The sequence below is a fragment of the Panthera onca genome, chromosome C1 (genome assembly GCF_046562875.1).
Source record: "Panthera onca isolate mPanOnc1 chromosome C1, mPanOnc1 haplotype 2, whole genome shotgun sequence".
NCBI classification, from domain to species: Eukaryota; Metazoa; Chordata; class Mammalia; order Carnivora; family Felidae; genus Panthera; species Panthera onca.
The window spans coordinates 197,485,718-197,497,146 of record NC_138346.1 but is presented as its reverse complement, the minus strand read 5'-3'; the positions used below and the strand labels follow the sequence as shown (position 1 = coordinate 197,497,146).

Here is an 11,429-nt window from a genome sequence, read left to right as displayed (position 1 = left end):
GCTAAAAATAGAGCTGCAGCTTTGGGGAGTAGGTCCTTCCAGAGCCAGGAATTGATGCCCTTGCTACTGCAGATGGGGAAGGAGCCTGCTTCTCCCTCCAGGGGCTCTCAGAGGAATATACATCTTGATGCCTTTCTCCCATTGATTCCAGGGCAGGCATGCAGAGGTCAGCCCAGTCCATGCTGATGAGCTCTCCTAGCAGGGGGCTCTGTGATCCAACAGGCCGGCTTCTAACTCCAGCCCTGCCATTCACTGGCTCTGTGACCTTGGGCAAGCAATGTTCCCTCTCTGAGGGTCATGATTCCTCTGTAGCCCGGAAAATAGACAATGGTAATAACAGAACTTGGAAGAACCAACAGCTTACATGCACAGAGGCCCTGGGACTCTGCCTCATGATGTCCCCTCCCTGGGCCTTGGTTTTCCTATCTCTGAAATAGACACAGTAGCCCTCACCTTAGAAGGCTGTTGTGAGTACCTAGAGAGGTCACGGACAGCAGTCACTGACAGGAGTAACACCTGATGGGAACCAGAGTTATCTAATGGCCCAACATCTCCCTATCACAGGGTATGGAGAGCAAAGACAGAAATTTATTTCAGCTGTGTGTAGCTATTGATCCACCAGCCTTGGAAAATGCAAAGAAATGCATCCAACAGAAAAACACCTCTCACCTTGCGCTGCTAACAGACTGGCCCTGCCAGTGCACAAAGCACTTCGGTGCCACTCACTTCCCCTGCCATCAGTTCAGTGCTCTTGGCGAGTCGTTTTGTCTCCCAGGACAAGACACTGATTTAATTAAAGCAGAGCCTGAATTGTGGGCAGGACCCCCATTTTCCCTTCTGCAGCTAATCTTAATGGTGACGTCAGAGGGCGTAAATCTGGCTTCTGGGGACACTGAGCCAGCCTCCTTCACATAGATATGCAGGGCCTGGAGGGCCCACAACCCCAAGGCCACACACCCTGGATTGTTTCTTTCCTTCTTCCCTTCCTGAGACAGGTCCAGTCAGGCTTTAGCCCCTTGCTTATTTCTGACCACGAGATGGGTACATAATTGTATGACAATACCATTAATCTGGGGCGCCTGGCTGGCTCAGTGGGAAGAGCAGGCGACTCTTGACCTCAGGGTTGTGAGTTCGAGCCCCACACTGGGTGTAGAGATTACATAGAAATAAAATCCTTTAAAAAATAAAAAGCAGATTAAAAATAAAAATACACAATCCCATCCCAGTACGTATCATCTCACAGTCCTCACAGAGGAGGACAGTATAGTACCCCCTACAAGAGATCAAGAGCCTTTGGCCAGGGCACCAGGTACAAAGGCTCTCATCCCAGTCTCCTATAATCTGTGCGCCTGACAAAGAGGGAGGAGGTCTTAGTTTCCTCAGTGTGTATATTTACTTCTTTGCACATTCACAGTATTCTTGCTTGCACACAGCAGAGTCCATTCTGGCCAGTTTAAGTAGAAAGGGAATTTACTCAGGGATGTTAGCTTATCGGATGGTGAAGAAACAGACTCTAGATGCAGTTTTCAGGAGCATGTCCAAGAAGCACACAACAGAATCGGACCGATGTGGGAGCTGCTGCTGTCATCACTGACTCCAGAGCCATACCGCCTTGGCCACCACCCAGGCTAGCATGCAGCTGGACCCACACAGAGCTCACTGCGCCCCCCCCCCCCCCCCCCCGCGCCCTGCCATTGGTATCTCAGATGGATCGGTGAGTGCGATTGGAGGGAAGTAGGTCACATGCCTGCACCTTTGCTTCAAGAGAGGCAGGCTTCTGCTTTGGGAAGGAGGAACTCAAGATATCCGGAATAATCAAAATGTAGAAAGAAATTTTAAAGGTCATTGGGCGAAGAGCAAATATTCAGTATAGCTTCTTTTTTGTCTATTTCCCCCACCTGGAACATACACTCCATGGGGCAGATGTCTTGAATGTCTCGTTCCCGTTCACCTCTCTGTCCCCAGCACCTTACTTGGAGCCTGTGGGGAATGAACAGACAAATAAAACGTGGGTCAGGAAAGAACCACCTGTACCTTGAGGCTATCGGCCAACTTGCAGTCTCTCAGGGGGCTGTAGCTCCATGCCTGGGGGAAATCTGCTCCTTCTTAAACCATATGATTCATGGATTCAGCAGGCTGCAATGGGATGCCCATTCCTTCACAGCCTCTTGCCTGATGGTGAAATTGTCTTCACCTTTCATTTCTCAGTTTTGACTCACCTCTTCCTGGAGGCTTTCCTCGATGTGCAACTCCATCACTTATCACTGCCATGGTCAACCACCATCACCACTTTGCCCCAGGGAACGGGTTTGGTATGGAGGTTACAGTCTAAAAGGCTGACTTCAAATGCTGGCTTAGGCTCTTACTAGGTGTCAGAGCCTGAATAAGTCATGTTAGCCTTCTGAGAATTGTTCTCCTCATCTGTGAAGATCCTGAGGATCACTCTCCTTGTCTAAGTCACAGAGTTGTTGTGAGGTTTAAGCGAGATGTTGTATGCAAGCTCTTCCACGAGGGGGGTGGGGGGCTGGGTGCGAGAGAGCTAGCTCGGTTTGCCATTTCGGCTGCTGCCTTTGCAATCCTTATTATTCTAGCACTTACTGAGGCAACGCTATGGTTGTTTTCATGTCTGCACCCCCAACTTACCTGGAAATCAGGAACTGGGGTGTCCATTACTCCCCCGCTCCCCATCTCCCCATGTACCTGTCCTATGGACGGGGTGCTCACATAGTGCTTGTTGTATAAACAATTAGCTAAGTCAAAGAAATCACAAATGCAGAGACTTATAGACAAAACACCGAAATTCCATATATTAGAAAAATAACTATAATTTAAATGTCACCCAGGAGTGGGGAAAATGGCAAGTGGTTAATGTCTACCTTATGTAAGGGTTTCATACACACCGATGAAAAATGCCTGAGTTGCTAAGAGATACATCTGGACAAAGGTCACAAGCAAGTAATTCGAGCAAGGAAATAGAAGCAGTAAGTAAATGGAAGAATATGGAAGAATATGCAACCTTCAACAGGAAATAGGAAATAAAAGTGAGATGCAAATGAAAACAACAATAATATGGAATATATATTTCAATAGGAAATTGTGACACCGCAAAATGTCCAGTGGCAGAAGGGTCACATAAATAATGATACATTGATTCAATGGCATGATGTTCCGCCATTAAATAATTACAAGACCATGGACACAAGTGCTTATAATATAGTAAGTCTACAAGCAGACTGCAAAATTAGATTTAAAGCATGATCACAAGGGTGCAAGATATTCATCTTGACTTGATGAAAACCTGGCAGAAAATACTAGAAAATGAAAACAGTCACCTTGATAAAAAAAAAAAAAAAAAGAGAGAGAGAGAATGCCCGCCATACACCAGACACTATGCCAAGGGCTTATTTCTACTAAATAAGAGTACAGAAAAGAGATCGAAGACCTCACAGAAACAAAAGCAAAACAACCGAAGGAAATACAAGCTGTCAGGATTCAGGAAAATGGTATCGCAGAAATAAAAGTCAATGCGAAAGTAGCACCGAAGAAAACAGACTCTTCTGAAATACCACTAGGGACAGAGTGGTTAGAAATGAGGAATGTGAGGGGTGCCTTGGTAGCTCAGTCGGTTGAGCGTCCGACTGCAGCTCAGGGCATGATCTCGTGGTTCACGAGTTCGAGCCCTGCATCGGGCTCTGTGCTGACAGCTCAGAGCCTGGAGCCTGCTGCAGATTCTGTGTCTCCTTTCTCCCTCTCTCACTCCCCCTCCCCTGCTCACACACACACTCTCACTCTCAAAAATAATAAACATTAAGAAAAAACTTAAAAAAAAAAAAAGAAATGAGGAGTGTGAGAAAGACAAAATGAAAAGATTTTTCTTAAGCTTAAATGATGAGAGAACATGACAGAGACCATATACACATAACAGAAAAAATTAAAAAAAAAAACAGCATCAAACAAATATCCTAAGATATAAGAAAATGTTTTTTTAAAAAAAGGAGACAGTGAAAAGTTAATGAGACCCAGGAAAATGGATTCATAATGATCAATACCAAGTATGTCCTAATAAGGGTATTAGATCTCAAAGTTATAAATAATCATCATCATCATCATCATCATCATCATCCTTTGGGCAACTTGACAAAAGGCAACTAGTCACTTACAAGTGGGGGCATATCAGGCTGGCCTCTGACTTCTTCATGGCAGCATCCAGCATTAGAACTCAATAGAGCACCACCTACAAAGTCAGCAAGGAAAGAAAGTGTGACTCAAGAATTTTATTTTGAGCCAAACTGCTGATCAAGTATAAAGCAGAAGACAACATTTTTGAACATGTGTGGGAGTTTGGAGGCTGAAGCAAAAGCACAGTCTGGATTTATTGGAAGAACAGGACTTTTTTTTTTTTTTTTTCCTTTTGGTGACCTAAAGGCTTAGTCATAGTTTCATTTATTTGTTTATTCAACAGATACTTACAGACCCTCGTATGTGTTGGGACCTGTGTCCCAGACTATAAACGAATCTTGTATCAAGGGCGAGAGAGGGTGGAAGGAAAATTTCCTTGAAGAGGTGAGTTGGCCTTTGAAAGATAAGTGGGAGTACATAAAGGAAAGGGTATTCCAGGCAAGGAGACAAGCCGGCAGGATTGAGGAATGGAACAGATATTCTAAGACAGACTTTAAGATCTCATCAAAACTGTGTTCTGGAATGTCCAGACATCTGGAATGGGATCAGTGGGTAAATCCTAAAGACTCGGGATTGGGAAAGAGTAAGAGGCCTTGAATGCTAGGCTTTTCAAAGGCTTAAACTTCATCCCATAGGGACTGTGGAATCTTGGAATGGTTGAAGCATGAAAACCACTGTTTAGTCGCAGAAGAAGAAGATCAGAGGTTCCACGAGGATTCAGATTTCACTATTCCCACAGCTGCTTAAGCTAGCATGCATACTTGATGATACACATTCGAGCCATTCCCTTGAAAGTCAGGAACAAAGCAAGGTTGCCCACTAACACCACTTTTGCTCACTGTCGCATTGGAAGTTCTGGCCGGCACAGAAAGACACAAAAAAGAAATTAAAAGGGTAAGGATTACTGTACTGTATCTAAATACCGTTCATCACTGAGTCAAGGAGTGTGCTTGTATATTTCCTTCCTTCTGCATCTTTATGTTTTTCCTGGAGTTTTAAGTGGTCTTTCCTTCGCTCTCACACTATTTGCCTTTATTACTGAGGGCAGAATCTTTCCAACAACTTGGTAAGGTCGGTTTTCTTATCCCCATTTTATAGATGGAGAAGGAGGCTGTGAGGAGTTGACAAATACCACACAGCACATAGCACACAGCACACAGTGGAGATGGGACTCTTATCTGTCTGGGCTGGATGACCCTGTCAGCCCTAGGCTGGCCCTATATGAAGAGACACAGTACGTGCCTGGGAGATGGTGGTGTAGTGAGGGTATGTCTCCATTATTTGAACTTCACAAAGTTCCGAAAGGGGAGGACAGTGTAGAAAATCCCAAGAGGCATCTAATTAATGAAAAGTCTATGAAATGATGCTCAGAGGGCTAGTCAGTTTTGTCAATATTCAACTCCCCAAAGAGGCTAAGCAACCTGTCCCCTGAGGCAGGACTTTTGCACGTTCCATCCAACATCCAAGCATATTCCAGATACACCTCTTGTGTCTGGCTCTTCCTCACCCTTCAGGTCACCCCGTTCTTTCCCCTCCTCAGAAAGCACCCACGCACACACCAGATACTCTTCATCTCTGCTTCCCTGGATTGCTCAAGGTTTTTGTTACCAAGTCAGGCTCCTTCCTCCCTGAGTGAGGACGCTTCTGGAAGGCTCCCTCAGCCCTGGGGTGCCCATCCCACCAGATCATCAGATTACCCCATTCCTAGTACCTGTAGAATGAAGGAAAATAAGGCACTTGAGGGGAGGCACGTGGGTGGCTTAGTCGGTTGAGGGTCCAACTCTTAATTTTGGCTCGGGTCGTGGTCCTAGGTTCATGGGATTGAGCCCCCCATCCAGCTCTGCAGTGAGCACGGAGTCTGCTTAAGATTCTCTGTCTCTCCTTCTGCCTCTCTCCCCTTCTCTCACTCTCTCTAAAATAAAATAAAAAAGAAAAATAAAATAAAATAAAATAAAATGCACCTGGAATATTCCATATTATTTTGCACCTGGAAGCAGAGGACTTCCTTTTGAGCACAAGTGAGAACCCCTCAGCGGCTCCCTCATCTTCTAAGCCCCCACACCTAATCATCTACTTATTCAGTACATTTCTTGAGCACTTCTCATGTGCCAGGCCTGGGCCAAGCACCGGGGATACAGCCCAGACAGGTCACTCACTACACGAAGGCCCCCCAGCTGACAGACAAGTGGGGCCAAGATCCAGCCCATGGACCAACCACCAGACTGTGGGCTCACAAAGCTGTGTCTGCTCAACAGGGTGCCTTTTCCTACTTCCTTCAAAAGCAATGGATGTATCTGAAGCAGCCCCGCACATCACCGAGTTAGATCGATACGATGCCCGCCCACGTGCAGTTACAGTTCAGGGGTGGGGGACAGACAAATAATTAAACAACTAAATATGTAATTAGAATTCACTCCTATTTTGCTGGTGAGGACACCGGGTTCCTGAGAAGCAAAGTCAGTGGCCCAAGGCCACTCCACTAGTGAATGACAGAGAAGGGTTCAAACGCCTGGCTCCTGGCTCCAGGGCCACAATCTGCCCAGCAGGATGAAAGAGGCATTTGGGATACATCGGCATTCATGGGGAGCATCAGCCCTAACCTTTATCATCTCAGCTTCTCCCTCTTCCTGACCACACAGGTGATAAAACTGGCTTTCTCTGATCCTGAAGGGCCCTCCTCTTGACCTTGCCAGCTTTTTCGGCTCGGCTCACTTGGATACACCTGCTCCCTATTGCAGAGGGTTGTAATGAAAAGACATTTTTTACTTCCTGACTCATGTGTCTTTTGGACCTAGTCATTCGTCCCAGGGGCTGGGCTGGGGACAGACCTGAGTGACAACCCCTGTGCTCTACTCATGATTCCGTTCACAGCGGCAACTAAAGCCATAATATAGCTAGGAATAAGCTGATATGAATAAAATTATAAAACTTTACTGAAGGACATAAAAAAAAAAAAAAAAAAAAAGATCTGAATAAATGGAGAGCCACACCATGTTCCCGGATGGAAAAGCTCGGGGTTATAAAGATGTCGGTTCTCCCCAAAGTAATCTATAAATTGAACGCAATTTCAATCAAAATATCAAAGGTACCTTGTATGGAATTTGACAATCTGATTCTTGAGTCTAACAGGAAGAAAAAATACACAAGAATAGAATACCCAAAAAAAATTTTTTTAGAATTTTTTATTGTAGTAAAATATACATAACATGAAATTTACCATTTTAACCGTTTGTAAGTATACAGCTCAGTGGCACTGAGTACACTCAGAGCTGCGCCCCCAACACCACCATCCATCTCCACGACTCTTTCATCTTCCCAAACTGAAACTCTGTCCCCATTAACACTAACTCCCTGGGGCACCTGCGTGGCTCAGTCGGTTGAGCGTCCAACTTCCGCTCAGGTCACGGTCTCATGGTTCGTGAGTTCGAACCCCGGGTCGGGCTCTGTGCTGACGCCTGGAACCTGCTTCAGATTCTGTGTGTCTCTCTCTCTGCCCCTCCCCCTCATGCGCGCGCGTTCTCTCTCTCTCTCTCTCTCAAAAATAAATAAACATTTAAAAAACAAACCAAAACCCCACTAACTCCGCATTCCCTCTTTCTCCACAGGAAAAACTAATTTTAATGAATAAAAATGAGGGGGGACTATCAAGCCTGAGATAAAAATACTTACAAAAGAAGAGTTTTATTTCTTTATTTCCTTCCTTCTCTCCTTCTTTATCTGTGTATCCATCTATCTATATTATGTGTAGCATTTCAAATCCGCGAAGAAAATATAGGCGATTTAATTAATGGCACTAGGACAAATGACTCTCCGATTTGAAAGATGGAAAATTTGAACTCTGCCTTACACCAGACACACATACAAAGTACCTTTGATTTCAAGAGCTGAATGTAAAAAAACAAAACCCCATAAAAGCTTTAGAAGACATGTAGGAAAGGTGGAAAGATTTGACTACATTTCGCTTCAGAATGACAGAGACTGCATGAGCCAAGTTAAAAGACAAGTAACAGACCCGGGGAAACAAATCCGCCATAGACAGGCAGGAATGCAGCTAGCACATGTCTCAAAATAACAATTTTGCTTTTATTTTTTCGACTTCCTTATGTCAATCAAAGGTTCCACTCTACCCCCAGGAGAATTAGTGCTTTCATAGCAGGAACATAAAGAAAGAGAAACAGCCTGCGTTCAGATGTCATTGTTTTTGAACTTCCCAGATCATCAGAAACCACACTTTGGAAGGCAGAGGCTTTCGTTTGCAAGAGGCTGCTTTTGCCAAAGAAAAGTGCTTTCGAAAATCAAAAAAGGTAGATCCTGAAGGAAGCCGAAGATAGAGTTTATACCTTAGCTATAGATTGAAAGAGGACAGAAAAGACCCAGACCATGTGCCGCCTGGGGAAGTCAGTGGGGTCACTGGGATGGGAGAAAGAAAGGGAGTGGGATCAGACAGGGCCTCAGAAGAGGTCAAGGGGGACTGAGATGAAGGAACCAGACCCGTGGGGCCACAAGGAGGGGAAAACAGTCAGTGCCCAGAGACCGCTAAGCCCTCCGTCATTACTACCAGGGAGCTTCGTGGGGGGGGGGGCTGGGCCTTCACCGGCAGATCCTCTGTGGTCACTTAGGTGGGTGCCCCAGACCACTTTGGCCACTGGGCTCTTCACTGTCCAGCCGGGGCCTTCACTGACAGTTGTCTGGAGTGCTCAAAAGGAGCGATGCCCAGCCCTGTCCTGAGACTTTGCTGAGGAGCTCCATCCACACTCATCCATATCAATGTCACCCCTTTCTAAATGGCCTAGGACTCTTATCAGCCTCCTAAACCAGAGGGTGGGATCTTTGACACCCATAGAAGAGTGCAGACCCCTTGCAACCTGTACTTGCTAGAACTAGATAACGGTAAAATCTGCTTTGGCTAAAGAGATCCACAATACATAAAGAACTCTTATAAATCAATAAAAAATAGACCGATAATGCAATACAAAAAATGGGCAAAGAATGTGAAAAATAAAATGCACAGAAGACATACAAACCTCTAACAAAGTGTATGAAAAGAAAAATACGGGTTTTTGTTTTTGTTAGTTTATTTATTTATTTTGAGAGAGAGAGCATGGGGGAGAGGAGAGAATCCCACACAGCCTCCGGGCTGGCAGCTGGAAGCCCAGCTCGGGGCTTGAACTCAGCAACTGTGAGATCACAGCCGAAATCAAGAGTGGGAGGCTTCACTCACTGAGCCAACCAGGCGCCCCTCCATAGAAATGTTAAATATGCACACCTTTAAGCCCAGCAATTCTCCTTCAACCAAAATGTCCCTCCAGGCAATGAGAGAATCTTGGGTAAAGGGTGTCTGCCCAACAGGAGTGCAGTAGGGTTGTTTCCCAACATTGCGGTTAGAGTGAAAAATTGGGTAATAGACTGGGAGTGCAGCTGGGGGGTGCTGCCTTTTAGGGAAGGCGGACATGATAGGCTTGACTGACACAGCCTTAAAGAAGGGGAGAAGCGATCCATGCGGACTTGGGAGAAGACATTCTAGGCACCAGGAATAGCTGATGTGAAGGCCCCCGAGCTGCATCTGCGGGAAAGGGAAGCTGCCATTGTGGCTGGAGCAGAGAGATGGGCAGACGGGAGAGGTCTCTTGAAGGAGGGCACACCGGGCACCCGTGGGAGGTGGCACGGGTAGGCAGGTCATGTAGGGCCTTGTAGGCCGCTGTAAAGGTGCTCTGATACTTGCTCTGAGATTGGAAACCACTGGAGAGATTTGTCGTTAAGATAAAAAAAAAAAGAGCGGAATATAAGCTCAAAGTATAGCATGAGAGGTTTAAAAACTCATTTTAAAATTACTAAAAGGAGGGGCGCCTGGGTGGCTCAGTCGGTTGAGCATCGGACTCTTGATTTGCGGCTCAGGTCGGGATCTCACGGTTGGTGGGGTTGAGCCCGGGGCTTTGCGCTGACAGCACAGAGCCTGCTTGGGATTTTGTCTCCTTCTCTCTGCCCCCTCCACAGCCTCCCTTCCCCACCTCCACCCCCACTCTCTATCTCTGTCTCAAAAATAAATAAATAAACATTAAAAACAAAACTGAAAGGAAATAACCAAAATTGACCACAGCTGCTGCTGAGTTAGAGTGACAGGGTTATTCTTTTTTTTTTCCCCCTCTCCAACTTTTAATGTCTCCTTATAGCATGTTTGTAAGAAAAAACCTTTTTCTAAGAGCTGTTTTTGTAAACCGGCTCTCGATGGGGAAACTACGAAGGAGGAGGAAGGACACAGAGAGCTGTGAAAGGTTGGCGGTGTTTCCAGGCCAAGATAGAGGCGGACCTGGAGGGAACGGGGGGGGGGGGGGGGGGGGGGGGGGGGGAGCTGAGGCTGAAGCGGGAGGGAGACAGGCCCGGGAAGGAGAGAGGGGACACTGAGGCAGATGGAGAGATGAGAGGTGGCCGCCAGGATGGCTCCGCCAGCCTCCTCCCCGCCAGGCCCCCCACCCCGCGCCTGACCCAGGCAGCTGAGCCTGAGCCGCATTCCAGCATCTCAGGAAGCCCCACGGCTGCCTGGACCGGATGGTCCTCAGCAGGGAAACAACATGATGGAACTTGAGCGCCCGCGGGGGCCCACGTCTGGGAGGGGGACCGGCCCAGCACAAACCCGCAGAGAAGCACGGCTGGGGCTGCCCGGCGCTTTCACGCCACACTCACGCATCGCACAGCATGTCTGTTACAGCCTGCACGCACAAATTCCGGCGCCTGCCTGCCGAGGGCTGGGGGGGGAGGGGGGGGTGCCGGGGGCACCCAGGAGGGCAGCAGCCGCACCCGGCAGCAGGCATTCTTTGGGAGCCCCTGTAGGAATCCCCCAAAACGCCTTCGGGGACTGGGGATGCCCCTCCCACTTCCCCTCGCCCCCTCCCCCAACTCGAAGCAGCTGGGGAGACAGTTCGGTGCCCTTCCCCCTCCCCGCAGCAAAGGTTGCCTGTGTTTCGCTGGGTAAAGTCGCTCAGCCCTCCAGCTGGGAACAATTTAGAAATGCAGGAAGCTGATGCCCGTGGGGCAACCCTTAACGGGGGAGGGGAGGGGGGCTGGAATCTCGGAAAAACACCTCGGCTGTCAGGCTCCAAGTGGAACAATTCCGAGGCCACGGCTCGTGGGTCCTCAGAGCGGCCCAGACGGAGCCCGGTTGCCCACAGTGGTAACCAACTCAGAGAAATCCTTGTGAAAGAAATCGTTTGTCCTGGAGAAGGTCCCCCCCCCCCCTCCATTCTGGGTTTCTC

General features: G+C 47.4%; 1 long non-coding RNA gene across 2 annotated transcripts; it reads right to left on the bottom strand.

Moving 5' to 3' along the window:
- Positions 1-1,374: 1,374 nt before the first annotated feature.
- Positions 1,375-11,032, bottom strand: LOC132673616 (uncharacterized). 2 transcript variants are annotated; one of them, XR_013557664.2, is made up of 3 exons: positions 10,811-11,032; positions 4,161-4,234; positions 1,375-1,980 (listed from the first exon to the last, which is right to left on the bottom strand). It is a non-coding gene; the product is annotated as an uncharacterized LOC132673616 (long non-coding RNA). The 2 variants fall into 2 exon arrangements; XR_009608131.3 differs by having other exon boundaries at positions 10,861-11,032.
- Positions 11,033-11,429: the final 397 nt, after the last annotated feature.